This window comes from Pezoporus flaviventris, unplaced genomic scaffold (assembly GCF_033815535.1).
Source record: "Pezoporus flaviventris isolate CSIRO_AGI_PZ_B2104156 unplaced genomic scaffold, CSIRO_AGI_Pfla_v1 ptg000031l, whole genome shotgun sequence".
Lineage (NCBI taxonomy): Eukaryota > Metazoa > Chordata > Aves > Psittaciformes > Psittacidae > Pezoporus > Pezoporus flaviventris.
This window is the reverse complement of record NW_026892579.1, coordinates 54353699-54368289: the sequence shown is the minus strand read 5'-3', so window position 1 is coordinate 54368289 and position 14591 is coordinate 54353699. Positions and strand designations below refer to the sequence as shown.

Here is a 14591-nt window from a genome sequence, read left to right as displayed (position 1 = left end):
GTGAAATATGTCTCAAGTGGAGACAAGCCCAAGGAGATGACCTCACGGTTTGAGCCCTGGGTGAATTTCACTCACTTCCTGAAAAGAGGATGGAGAGAGGATGTAGCTGGTCTCTTTTTCTCAGGTAACAAGTGATAGGACAAGATGTAACGACCTCAAGCTGCACCAGGGGAGGCTGAGACTGGGTATTAGGAACAATTTCTTCACAGAAAGAGTGCTCAGGCATTGGAACAGGCTGCCCAGGCAGTGGTGGAGTCACTGTCGCTGGAAGTGTTCCAAAAAAAATGTAGATGCCCTTAGTGGCACCATTTAGTGGTGGACTTGGTAGTTCTGGGGTAAAGGTCAGGCATGGTGATTTTAAAGGTTTCTTCCAGCCTAGTTTATTCTATGATTCTATGTACAGAAAACTTGGTACCTGTTAGTGGTTGTACAGCAGGTTTTGGTGTGTTCTTGGGCAATTTGCCTGCATTGATTCTGCTTCAGTGGACTGCAGAACAATGACATTTCCTAGGTTCTGCTTAGGTCCTTTCATCAGCATTGTGGGACAGCTTCTGCCTCTCACTGAATTTGTGTGTGGAGCTTGCTGGTGCTGCATGGAGCCATTAGGCACTCCAGTCACTCGGCTGTGAATGTGCAAGTTGACATCCATGGGGGCAGTGACTAAACCTACACTATTGCTGGTTGGAGAGCTTGAAAAGCCCAAGCAGAAGATACTGGGTATGTGATGTAGTTGCACATTATCTTCTCTCTCTCAGCAAAGACCCAAGTCTAATTTCAAAGGTCAGAACATGACCTCACCTGGGTGTTCCAGGCCTTTTATAGGGTGATGGAAGGCCATTACCTAAAATTAGCTTGCTCCTTGGGGACAGCCCATATTATCTCTGCCTTAGGATCCTTTACAAAGCTCTTGATGATCATTTACTTGACGGGCTCCTATTGAAGCTCATGAGTATAAGGTAGAAAATAGAAGACAAGTAACACCTGATACTGCTTCCTAATGGAAAAGAAAAATTGGGTGGGCTTTTTGGCAGAATTCCTCTTTTTCACAGTTTGTTTTTGGTGGTGGGTTGTTATTTTTAAGTGAAGCTTTCCTAGGCAGGCCAATGGACTGCCTCTAGAGTCGGACTTACTCAGATTGTCCTTGGACTTACTCAGATTGTCCTTAAACTTCCTGATGATCCAGACATGCTGGGGAGCACTGGGAAGGTGCACACGTGATTTCTGAAGCAGGCTGAAATTGTAAAGCACAGTCGGATCTGCTAAGCAACAGCATTGACACGTTTAAATAAATCTGTGGTTGAGTAATACAGAGTGACATATTGAGAGCAATTAAAAAAAAACTCGGCACAAATTTGAGAAATGGCTGGAATGGAAACAGAACAGAGATGTTGGAGAGGACGTTGCATAGAAGAGAGGGAGGGCTACTCCATGAAAGGAGTATACTGGAGATGTCCACCAGGAAGGATGAGATGATAGCAGAAGTACAAATTTATGCTGAAATTATCCCTTGGCAGTAGGATCCATGTATTTCTACTCCTCTGCCATCACTGATGAGTGCAAAGATTGGAAAGATTAGTACTGCCTGCTTTAGAGAGAGTAGCATGTGGTGGATATCAGGCAGCTTAGAGAAGGGAAGGTGGCACTTCTTGGTCCAGTGGCTTTAGTACTGTTGTTGCTTTGGGTCTGTAGTGAGTTGGACAAGAGCCCTGTTGTACGAAGCACTGTAGAGGTGCATAACGCTGTAGAAGAGATTCAGAGCAGCCCTGTGGAGAAGGACTTGGGGGGTGTTGGCTGATGAGAAAATGAACATGAGCCAGTTTCAGTGTGCACTCGCAGCCCAGAAAGCCAACCGTATCCTGGGCTGCATCAAAAGGAGCGTGACCAGCAGGTTGAAGGAGGTGATCCTGCCCCTCTACTCTGCTCTCATGAGACATCACCTGGAGTACTGTGTGCAGTTCTGGTGTCCTCAACATAAAAAGGACATGGTAGTGTTGGAACAAGTCCAGAGGAGGCCACGAGGATGATCAGGGGACTGGAGCACCTCCCGTATGAAGACAGGCTGAGGAAGTCTGGGCTGTTCAGCCTGGAGAAGAGAAGGCTGTGTGGAGACCTCATAGCAGCTTTCCAGTATCTGAAGGGGGCCTATAGGGATGCTGGGGATGGACTATTCATTAGGGACTGTAGTGATAGGACAAGGGGTAACGGGTTAAAACTTAAACAGGGGAAGTTTAGATTGGATATAAGGAGGAAATTCTTTCCTGTTAATGTGGTGAGGCACTGGAAGGGGTTGCCCAGGGAAGTTGTGAACGCTCTATCCCTGGCAGTGTCCAGGGTCGGGTTGGACAAGGCCTTGGGTGATATGGTTTAGTGTGAGGTGTCCGGGGCCATGGCAGGGGGGTTGGAACTAGATGATCTTAAGGTCCTTTCCAACCCTAACTATTCTATGATTCTATAAGAGTGAAGGAAAATCACTTGCAAGGCTCAGCTATGGAACTCACTGCTGCAAGAAGCTATGAAACAAAATGTTTGATGAGGATTTCCTTTTTCCTTCCATTAAGAAAAAAATGTAATGGTTCAGACTTTGTATGGTTGGGAATGCATGTGACTGATGGCTTAAAAAAAATCTTTTTGAGGACAGCTTCTGTTCTTCTTGGGCTCCTGTTTGCTAGTGGTGAGGGGAAAAGTGTTCTGAATAAGGTGTTCTGTGACTATGATTTACGAGTATTTTCCACCAAAGCAGCTGGAAATGTGCACTCAGGAGTGAGGGGTTGAAGTGGATGGATCATTGGTTTGATCTAATATAGTCATCCTAGTGGTTTTTTATTATTTTTATTGGTTTCTATACACTGGTCAAATTGAGTTGTGAATTTTGTGGCTATCTTAATGACTTTGTTCCAAGCCAATGCCTTCATGTCTGTCTGCATAGCACATTCGCAGTGGTTTTGGTGGCTGTGTCACGGAGCTCTTCAAAGCATATGTTCACCAGCAGCTTTCCCAGGCTCTGCAAATATCTCCCCTTTTCTTGGCTGGGCATCAGGTATTTACTCTGGACACAAGCAGCTTTTGTCTAGTCAACAGCAATAGTTAACTCACACACTAGCCAGCCTATTATACTATTAAGCCTAAAAGGGAGATAGCTGTGATGTCCTTTGCAATAATTTTGGGCAATCTGAGCTGTAAATGGCTTAAGCCACTTAGATGAAGGTGAGATGGCACAGAATAAGAGATGCTAGGCCTGACTCTTCTGTCCATAATAACTGATGCAAACAGCCAGAAGATGCATTTGTGGCTTCCTTGTCCATTAGGACACCTCAGCATCTATTCTGCAAATGGTCCCTGAAGCTGACATGTGTTGGAAATGGTCTGATTATTGAGTTAATGGCTGCGAGACAGCAGCTTGTGTTGGAAGTGATTGCTTCATCTGCAAGAGCATTGTGCTGGCAGCATGTCCCACTGCCCGTTTTTGAGCTGCTCTAAGGACATTTGGCCCCACTTACCCAGCAAAAATAGCTATTGTGCATTGGAGATTTCTGCCTGGAGTATTTTTAAGCCTGGTGTGTCCTCGCCAAAGTATCTTCATCCTTCCCAAATGTACCCCTTCTGCTAACATTTGGATTCTCGTCACCTTCTGTTGTGAACTAGCAGGTGGGACTTGCGCGGTGACAATTACTTGGGCAATCTCCAAAGAGCAGAGCTTATCCACAGTATCAGTGGCACACGGTTTCCCTGGGAATATTTCCTCCAGTGCATTAGGGATGTTAACTGTTTGAAGCCCTGTCAGCTATGAGTAATATCTGCTCTGCACATCCTGCTGCTAATCCAGAGAAGCTGTTAAGCCGTTAACTTGTAAAGACTTGGCTGGTTTAAGCTGCTAGCACCAGTCTCACCATTTATTGCAGTGGGTGAATAGGTAAAGCATTTGGACATTGTTTGATTACATCAGACAGATTGTCTCAAAGCCACAAGGTATCTGTATAGGTGGCCTGCATGTTCAGTATCAGTTAATAAGGATTTCTTTAAAAAGACACTGTTGCTTTTCATTAGATGCTCTTTAATGTTGCCAGAGTGTTCTAATCAAATGGGACTTTAGCATCCAGTCTTATCTGTTAGTCTTCCAACAACTGTTGAATCCATCAGTTGTCTTCACTCAAATTAGAGGGATAGAGCTCACCAAAGTATTAAATCCCTATAAATGTCATGAAAATAGGAAAGCAAGGCTTTTTATGGGGTACTGGAGAACCCCGTGGAAGATTGAGGGCATCAAACAGTAAGAATTAAGGCTTCATATGTGCTGGTGTTCTCAGAAGTACTTGTGGGGCTATGTGGAGAAAACAGATTATATTTTTCTCAAAGTGCAATGCTGAGCATCACAGGGGCCGTTACAAGTGCCTGACTAAATTAATAATCATCCTGGCTGTTTCTCCAGCTAGCTAACAGGACACCATGAGGTTTGGGAGAGCAGTTGGGAAGTGCCTTTGGACCAGGCTGTATGCTTGACAGATTTTTGGTTTCAAAGGCAGAGGATTTAAAAACAAAAATAAATTGACTCACACAAAGAGTCATGCCTTAGTGCCTTGGCCTGGAAGCAGTGCTGAAGCTAAAAGATCTATTAGTGGGTTTCAATTTACTTGGGCTGAATCTTTCCCTGAGGATTGCTCATGTTCTGTGGAATTACAGGGTTTGGCATGGTAGTTTTTCTCCTTTATTTCTCCCTTTTGCACTTTCTCAGTGCTAACAGCCAAAGCAGCAGCAAAGCTCTCACAGAGACTGGAGAGGCATGAGACCGCTCAAAGGCTTGCATGGCAGTGCAGTTCTCTTAGACCAGGAAATCTGTGGACACAAGACGTGGTCTAAGGAGATGAGCGATGCTTGCAGGCTTTGGAACTAATAGGGTCACATCTTCTATGGAGACAGGCTGAGAGAGCTGAGCTTGTTCAGCTAGGAGGAGAGAAGGCTTCTGAGAGACCTTGTTGCCGCCCTTCAGTACTTAAGGGTCCAGTAAGGAAGCTGGAGGGACTTTTTACAAGGACATATAGTGACAGCATAAGGGGTAATGGCTTCAAGCTGAAAAGGGGGAGATTTAGACATTAGGCAGAAGTTCTTCCCTGTGAGGGTGGTGAGGCCCTGGCACAGGTTGCCCAGAGAAGCTGTGGCTGCCCCATCCCTGGCAGTGTTTGAGGCCAGGTTGGACAAGGGCTTGGAGCAACCTGGTCTAGTGGAAGGTGTCCCTGCCTGTGGCAAGGCGTTGGAACTGGGTGAGCTTTAAGGTCCCTTGCAACCCAAACCACCATTCTATGAATAGATGTCAGTAGAGGAAACCAGTGCTGGGCGTCTGCTGTCAAACTGCTGGTCCTTAGCTGACTTGCTGCAGAAGGAGAAGGGTGAAGGTAGGTCACAGGGAAGCACAAAGAAGGTTATGGGTCAACTAAACTGATGGGCTGAGAGTGCTCATCTGTGGAGAGTGCAGAAGACACAGTGAGGCAGTGGAGTTGGGAAGGACCCAAATGGGGGGAAAATGGCATTTGGGTAGCAGAGGAAAGGTGGTAAGAGGGGAATAAAGAGAAAGATCTCAGCAGCTGTGTTTTGTGTGGCTACTCCTGTATCCTGCAGCTGTTCATTAGAAATTCTGTTTATGCCACAGGGAGTTTTGGAGTCTCTGAAGCTGACACAGTTTTAATAGACAAAGACATTTTGAGTGCAGCACATCTGCTCTGGGATGCTAAGGAACAGGCTCCATGCGGCAGTGCCATTGGTTGAAGCATTTCATCGTGCTTTTTTTATCTAAAGACCTCCTCTCTTTTATCCTAAAAAGTAATTTTTGAGGTCAAAAGAAGTGCTGTGTTTGCTCATTAAGTTTGCAGCCCTGAAACAGTTCTGCCATACTCTTCCTGATATCCCCAAGTTCCCAACACTGAGAGTTGGCAGAATCACCTTCTGCTTTGAAGGAACCTAAAGCATTCCACAAAAGCAGCCATCAGAGAGGTGTGAAGCAGCGGTTTGTTTAGGAACAAGCTGTGTAACACATGGGAGTGGAAAAAAAACGTCAGTGGAAGCGAGGGGTCCCCCTCATCTTTCCCAGAGTATGGAGGATGCTGTTGCCTCCTGAGCCCCAGGTGTGAGCTGGGAACTAGAAGAGTCCAAATAAAATTAAATAATATCTAAATTATCCATATGACAAGAATTTTATGGCACTAGGGAGTTTTGCTATTTTGGTGGGGTTCTCTCCTGTTAATATTTCAGATATGAAGGAGCACTAAGAGGGAGCCCATCAGTTTAGGCTGCATCTTGCCCAAGCTGCAGCAGGGAAGCTGAGAGGGAGGGAACAGCCCTGTTGGGGCCCTCAGCACAGGCACAAGCTTTGGCCAGGGTTGAGGCTTTCTTTGAGTATGGCTAATATAACACTGTGTTAATAAAAATTTGGTGAGTGGGTATATGTAGTTGATCAGTTTATTTCTAGGCAGTCTCAATCTAACCTTAGCTTAACTTTCATAACCTGTGACTTTCCAAAACCCATCTAATCTTGTTCAGTGGTTGAATCTATCTCATGGAAATAAAATGTTAATGCCGTCCTTCAGTTTTGGCCAAGTTCCTTTGATCTGTCTTTCCCTGACCTCTCTCTTAGGCCTTTATTAAATAGAACAGTGTAACATTGCCCTTCCTAACAGCTCTGTTATTACTACATTGGTCTCCCAGTGTTTCCTGTATGTTTTTATACCTACCATTATGATAGGAACAGTCTCTATACTGGACACTCATGCTGAGTGGAGTTTGCTGTCTCCCATCCTGCCTTTTCCAGGGACTGGGTGGTGTTTGTCTTCTCCAGCCATGCAACTTGAGACTAGGCTTGTTGTTTGTGTTTCTTTATGATATCTTGCAAGGGAAGCACTGGGCACCAGTGCCAAAACAGCATGCAGTGTGTGTCAAATTATCCAGCATTTCAAATCCAAGTGGTAACTTCGCTTTGTAGAATTTAATTACCATGCATTCTGCTAGTGCTTTTCTTCTATCATGCACTCTTCTGATGGTTAATAACTTTGTTAAGCACAACCATAAACTTCAGGAACCATGTTTTGTTCTCTTTGTGTATTTTGAAATGTCCTGTTTGGCTGCTTCCACATCTGCACATCTTAAACTGTACAGTGCAAGTGTCCTACACAACTTTCATTAGCTGGACATCTGGTTTGTTAGGCCAGCTGTTTTGGTTTAACCCCAGCCAGCAGCTAAATACCATGCAGCTGCTCGCTCACTCCAAACAACGGTTTGGACACCTTCCTCTAGACCAGGTTGCTCCAAGCCCTTTCTAGCCTGGTCTTGAGCACTGCCACGGATGGGGCAGCCACAGCTTCTCTGGACAGCCTGTGCCAGAGCCTCACAGGGAAGAACTTCTGCCTTAGAATCTAATCTAAATCTACCCTCATTCATAGAGACAGGTTATTTGCCACAGTGACTCATCAGGCTAGGTGAGATGTTGTTAAACATTGTGTATGTTTCTGTGCCATTCGGGCAATGTTTCCTTTTCTTATAATTTATCCAGGACAAAGAAAAATTTAAATATGTGCTTAATTATGATCAGAAGCATCTGTCAGAAAGCAGGAGGCTGAATTCTGCCACATGGTTATTTGCTGCTGAGGAAGTGGTAATGATGGTGTTTTAGGGAGGAGAGAGAGGCTTGTATTTTTGCCTTGGGGAAACTAATGTGCCTGAACTATCTAGGGCTGAAAACCACAAAGAATGCCAAAGACTTCAGCTGTCATACAAAGCCAGTATTTGGAAGGCCAGCCCTCTCCTCCTGTCTGGAGCTGACGTCTGTGTGCTTTTCTCTTTTGATATGAAGCACCTGGCTCTTCGCCATGGTTTAACCTCAAGACAGTTCTTGTTCATTAATTTCTTCAAGGTAAAAGCAGAAAGAGCCTTCCCCTCCTCCCACTCCTAATTCATCCCTTTTAGTGGTGAATGAAAGATTAGCCAATTAGCTACTCCTTGAGTAGCTTGTGCCACTGCGCACAATGGAGTGAAGTACCTGCTTCCTCGGTTTGCTTCCCGCATCCCAAAAAATCTTTAGCACTTTCTAAATGGGAACACAGTGAGCAGTATGACACCAGCCACTGTGTGGTTGTACAGATTTACCAGCCTTCTTGTAAAGCTCTGCCCTGCCATCTCTTGCTCTGAGATTTGGAGAAGAGTGACCTTTGCATTCAGGGTGCTCTACTATTCAGTACCATGGAACATGAAAGGATTTGCTTGTAAGCTGAGTATTTCTTTGTGCAGAGAAGTGCTTGTGTGCAGCCTGGAAAAGAAGTGAAACAATGTGGCTGCTTTATTACCAGAAGACAACACTAAATAATAAATTTAAGAACTAAAAGCTGTATATGTAAAGTAGATTTTACAATGCATTATGCAAAAAAGTGAAAAGGCACCAGAAAAGGAAACGGCTGGAAAAAGGCAGGCTGGAAAGACAGATGATCTTGTAGAGAGCACAATTAGATGTGGAGTGAATCCCAAGCTGGCACAGCTTCTAGGCTGACCTTGGGCAAGTTGTTTCTCTACACCCCTGTTACCCACTCTGAAAGTTGGCTGTGGTCTTCAGGATTTCATCAGAATAATTGAATGTTCATGAATTACTTGGTTAACCTCAGTTGAGGAGCATGATACACCTTCAGCAGCTACCTTTAGCAGAGGGCAAAGCAGGCAGGTATCTGGAAGCACATGGGGGAGAGATTTCTGTAACTTCTGCTTGCCACAGTACTGAGCATCTCCTGGAGCATGCACTTGTCCCCATGCCCCAGGTGGGGAAGAAAAAGCTGTAAGCCAGATTGTCAGTTCTTCACTTGGCTGCCTTTGGAGCAGTTTGAGTTCATCTTTGTTTTGAGAAGAGGGAGAATGAGCATGGAGTGTGATTTCCTCTGTGTGCTAGAGAAAAGCAATGTTATAGCTGTGGGGAGACCTGGAACATCTTGACTTCAGATTTCATAGAATCATAGAGTAACAGAATGGTTTGGTTTGGGAGGGACCTTAAAGCTCATCCAGTTCCAACCCCTTGCTATTGACAGAACACCTTCCACTAGACCAGGTTGCTCCAAGCCCTGTCCAACCTGACCTTGAGCACTGCCAGGGATGGGGCAGCCACAGTTTCTCTGGGCACCCTGTGCCAGGGCCTCACCACCCTCACAGGGAAGAACTTCTGCCTAAGGGCTCATCTCAGTCTCCCTTCTGTCGGTTTAAAGCCATTCCCCCTTGTCCTTGTCTAGACCCCTTTAGGCACCGGAAGGCTCACATTTCGGAATTTTTGCCACCTGAGAGCCCAGATGCAGAATCCTACAATCCTTTAGTTTGGAAGGGACCTCTGGAGTTCCCTGAACCTGAGCATTGTCTTGTCCAGCTGAGTTCTGAGTATCTTTTGGCCTCTTCTCACAAAATCAAGCTTTGGCTAAGCAGGTGGTGGCCAGAGCTGCAGTTTGATGGCACTCGCCACCTCTGTGTGCTTTTTTATTCTGCCAGTGTCCAGGCCCCCTTTACCTTGTGCATTGCCAGCTGCAGATGGAGAGCATGGGTGGGAGCAGGTCTGGCTTCACATGGAGCTGTAAATGCGGTGGAGGTGCCTTGGTTTAGATAAAAGCTTCCTAAACCCAGGGATGCAGTTTATCCCCTGAATTTACAGATTACAAGACCTTTTACTGATTGCATGTGTGGCAGCATTGATCTTAGCCTAGGAGAATTTCTCTGTACCTGTGAGCTCTCGAGATGGTACAAATCCCTCATGATGATCCCTACAGCTGTAGGACATGGAGCATTTCAGAGTGAATTTTCCATCTGCTCCTTTTAAAGATCTGCTCTGAAACATACTTTCAAGCACAAACCTAATAGATTTATTCTCCTTGTTCAATTGCTCCTGTTCCCAAAGTGATTGGAGATTTGGGATGTAATCCTTTTCTTTGAGAGCATTAGGAAGTAGAAAGTTATCATTGCTGAAGGGCTGTTTTGTGTTTCTTTTATCACCAGAAACCCTGGTCTAAAGAGGGAGAGTTCTTTGTTTAGCAGAATTTTCTGCTTCTCCTTTATTAAAAAAAAAGTGATTCCACCCCCCCCCCCCCCCCCCTCCAAATTTCATTTTTAGTGCTGGTGAAAAAGTGACGTGGCAATAGAATCATAGAATAGTTAGGGTTGGAAAGGACCTTAAGATCATCAAGTTCCAGCCCCCCTGCCATGGCCCCGGACACCTCGCACTAAACCATGTCACCCAAGGCCTCGTCCAGCCTTGTCTTGAACACTGCCAGGGATGGAGCATTCGCAACCTCCCTGGGCAACCCATTCCAGTGCCTCACCACCCTAACAGGAAAGAATTTCCTCCTTATATCCAATCTAAACTTCCTCTGTTTAAGTTTGAACCCGTTACCCCTTGTCCTATCACTACAGTCCCTAATGAATAGTCCCTCCCCAGCATCCCTATAGGCCCCCTTCAGATACTGGAAAGCTGCTATGAGGTCTCCACACAGCCTTCTCTCCTCCAGGCTGAACAGCCCCAGCTTTCTCAGCCTATGTTCATACGGGAGGTGCTCCAGTCCCCTGATCATCCTCGTGACCCTCCTCTGGACTTGTTCCAGCAGTTCCATGTCCTTTTTATGTTGAGGGCACCAGAACTGCACACAATACTCCAGGTGAGGTCTCACAAGAACAGAGTAGAGGGGCAGGATCACCTCCTTCGACCTGCTGGTTACGCTCCTTTTGATGCAGCCCAGGATACAGCTGGCTTTCTGGGCTGCGAGTGCACGCTGAAGCTGGCTCATGTTCATTTTCTCATCAGCCAACACCCCCAAGTCCTTCTCTGCCGGGCTGCTCTGAATCTCTTCTCTGCCCAACCTGTAGCTGTGCCTGGGATTGCTCCGACCCAGGTGTAGGACCTTGCACTTGGCATGGTTAAACTTCATAAGGTGGGCATCAGCCCACGTCACAAGCGTGTCAAGGTCCCTCTGGATGGCATTCCTTCCCTCCAGGGTATCAACTGAACCACACAGCTCGGTGTCATTGGCAAACTTGCTGAGGGCACACTCAATCCTACTGTCCATGTCAGCGATTAAGATGTTAAACAACACCGGTCCCAGCACTGATCCCTGAGAGACACCACTCGTTACTGGTCTATTCGAGACTGGACAGATCCCTGACATCCTTTGCTGTTTGTTGGGAGGGAGCCTGCCTGACAGGTGTGTACCGTGCTTCCTTCTCCATTGAGAGGGCCAGCACAGCAGAACGTGTGGGGAGGTAACATAGCAAACCTGTCATTTGATGAGGAAAAGAAGCTAAGGATGAGTATGAATGCCTAGGGACAGAGTTTGGGAGCTCTCATTTAGCGGATGCAGAATCCCTATGTCTTTTCCTTCTGGAAAGTTCTGTGCATTCTGTGTCACCATAGTCTTCCTAATGGTTATTTGTTTCTGTGTTAAGCATTGGAGGACTGCAAGTTTAAAATTTCGGGCTCTGCTCACAAATATTCTGAGAAAGGAACAGTGTTTTCTTCATTTTATAGGGAGATGGACAAAAGGAGGCATAAGCAGGGAGGAATAGGTGTGCTCAGGTGTTTGTATAAGGACCTTTGTGACTGAACAGTTGCATAGTAATGACTCCACGAGCATCCATAGATCAAACCACCTTGGCTCTTTCTACTAGAAATGCAAAATTAGGGAGAACCTCAGGTATTCCCATGACTTCTCTGGCACAGGGAGTGCCTACTGTAGAGTTAAGGAAAGCTGGGAAGGCAGCCTGAGGTTTGAACTGAGATCTGACAGCATACTCCACCAGTAGTTTAGTCTCACACCCCTGTGCCATGGGAGAAGGAACTGAAGGCTGCAAGTCAGTTAGATTGGCATTTGGAAGGAGTCTCTTATAATTACTGAGCATCTGATTTTCTGAGAGCTCTTCATGCCACATCTTTTGTGTGTGCGTAATTAGGTCTGTCAGGCAGCAACATTGTGTTATGATGTCAACAAGAGTTTCTTGGTGTGGGACTCAGTCAGTTTAAAGGACTAAACAGTACTTGGGAGGGAGAGGAATGAATTGGCTGGAAAATCCAGCAGCTAACCTGTTTCTTCTCCTCCCAAACTTCTTTTGAAAAACTATGGAAATCAGCAGCCTTTTTTTTCCAGGGCTGCTTATTGTTCTTAAATACAACACTAAAGTCTCTGTTGGAAAAAACACAGACTGGGTTTTTACTTTGCCTCTTTTTTGAAGTCCTAATAGCAATGTGTTACAACCTCAGGCTCTATCGAGTTGATGAGGAATAAAGTCTTAGTAATGAAGAAGATTCTGAGAGTGTGTCTAAAGTGCTTGCTTTATTGCCAGCACATATTTCATACTGACAGTCAATACTTTTAACTGATCCCAAGACATGCGTGTTGCATTTTATATCCTTCCCATTCTGCTCTGGTCTTTTCCATGTGGTCTTTCCCAAGCTAGTGACAGAGTCAGTTTGTCAGCCTCCGGTTTCTGAGCATATGCATTTTTTTAATTCACAGCCCACGTTTTTAGGTCAGGAGGATAAAGTTTGTTCCGTGTCAACTCAACGGAAGGACCAGAGGAGCCACGGGAAGGATTAGGTGGCAGAACAGCTGCAGAGGATCATGTGTGGGGTGATGGATTTAGCTTTTCAAGGACTCCAGTTGCCATTTTAAGTAGTCCAGTTTGCCATTTCATTACTGTTTAGGGCTCATAAACAGACAAAGCAGCTATAAAGAAACAAGATTTAGATGTAGTCACAGCTTGTAACCTTTGGGACTTACTTTATTGAGTCTGAGGCTTCAGTTTTCTCTGGCCAGTCCAAAGTAACTTGTGCACGTGCCACCTTATTCTGTCTTAACCACATTTATGATCCCTTGATTCTGTGTTGTTTCAATACCTTGCAGGATTACACCACACTTACCCCATGGCATCCCCAAATGAAAAAACAACAGAGCTTGTTTTCCCACGTGCCTTGAAATTAAGCTGGTTTTCAGATTCACTGGTGTTCATGTGAGTGTGTGCACTGCTATTTCCCTCAAGAAAAGGATTAATAGGGTAGCTCTCAGCTGGCCAGCTGTTTGCAGAAAGCTGGTAGCTATTCTAGGATCTTTGCAGCCCCTATGAGACCAGGTTGAAATAGCAGGGGCTGACCAATTGGTACACACACACAACAGTGACAGCATGAGCTTTATTTCCTGGGGAGAGCTTAGAAAGGAAGGGGGAAGAGCGGGAGAAAGAAAAATGGACTTTAAAAGCTTTTTTACTTGTGATTATTTTTGCCTTCAGTCGCCTGGTTTGTACACTGATGCGTGCTAAAACCCTTCTGTTGGGTAGCAGCAGTCCCAGAGGCATGATACAAGTGTACTGCTATTGCCAGGGCTCCCTGGGCCTGACTAACAGCCCTGTGCAGAAGCGCTAGGGATTTGCATTCATCACCAGGCTCCCTCTCAGCCTGGGCAAATGCAAGTTGGTGTACAGAGAACAGTATTAAAATGTCCTGCCAGCAGAGCTGAGGCCTCCCCCATCTGCCTGCAGCGACTGCGCTGCCAAGATCCAAGAAAGCTGATTTAGCCTTTCGCTGACTTTTAGCCCTTTTATCCTCCCGGCTTTCTGAGATTTACACCAGTGCTGTTTGCCAGACAATATTATGAATTTAAAATCTGCCTTAATTTAAGTGTCCATACTGCTGTACTGAGTTGTGGGTCAGGCTGGGGGGTTCCCCAGTTAGTCATGGGGCTGTGTAGCAAAGTAGGTCTAGGAACTGTGTTTTATCACTGCAGTTGTTTCCCTTTTCAGTATGATTTTTCCTGGTTAAAATCAGATCTTCCCTTTATGTTTTCTGACACACACTTGTGTACTACACTGAAAATTATTCCTGACTTCTTTCTGCTCCTTTAAGATGAACTTCTCTTTTTCTTTGGACTGTTTCCAGATCTCTGTTTCAGCTGAAGTTTGCTTCCTCACCTTCTTTCTGCTAACTGTTGGTGAGTAGATGAGAGGAACATTAAATAGATTTAGTGAAAAATGACCGTCGCTAGTGTAGATGACTTTCCTCTAATTAAAAAGTGAAGCGGAAATTAATACGCTTCTCTTGAGGCTCTGCAAGAGTCAGTGCTAAGCCCTGCACTGTATTCACCAGTGATGTGGGAAGTCCAGTATATGAGAGAATATCCCAGCAACTTGGGTATCTCGGAAGGATGCTAATAAAAGGGGAGGCAGAAATTCTAGTGGCAGCATTTTCATTTGGCCTAGATTTAAATCTAGGTACAGACTAAAGACTCGGAGCTGAATTTACCACATCTTTGCCTTTTTATACCCATGTTAGGTAGGCATTCAGTGTCATCACAGAGTTTTCCAAGCAAAAACGCAGATCTAAGCAAGCTTATACTGTGGTGGTGCAGTACACAATGGACCCTAACTTTGGATTTTGATGTACAGTGTAGACTTCTAGTTTTAACCAGAAATTCTCTCCCATGTGCAGCCAGCCACTACAGGTTATCATAAGCAGCATGAGTACATTCCCTTTAAACTTTCTTTTGCAATGAATCAAGATTTTCCAGCAGGAAATGAAGGCAAAACACTTCATCTAAAAATTCCTCAGC

The 14591-nt window shown here is 45.3% G+C and overlaps 1 protein-coding gene across 10 annotated transcripts in view; it reads left to right on the top strand.

Annotated features, from left to right (window-relative positions):
- The window catches only part of EXTL3 (exostosin like glycosyltransferase 3), a 154487-nt gene that overhangs the window by 102944 nt on the left and 36952 nt on the right, over positions 1–14591 (top strand). The gene's annotated exons all lie outside the window — the stretch shown is intronic.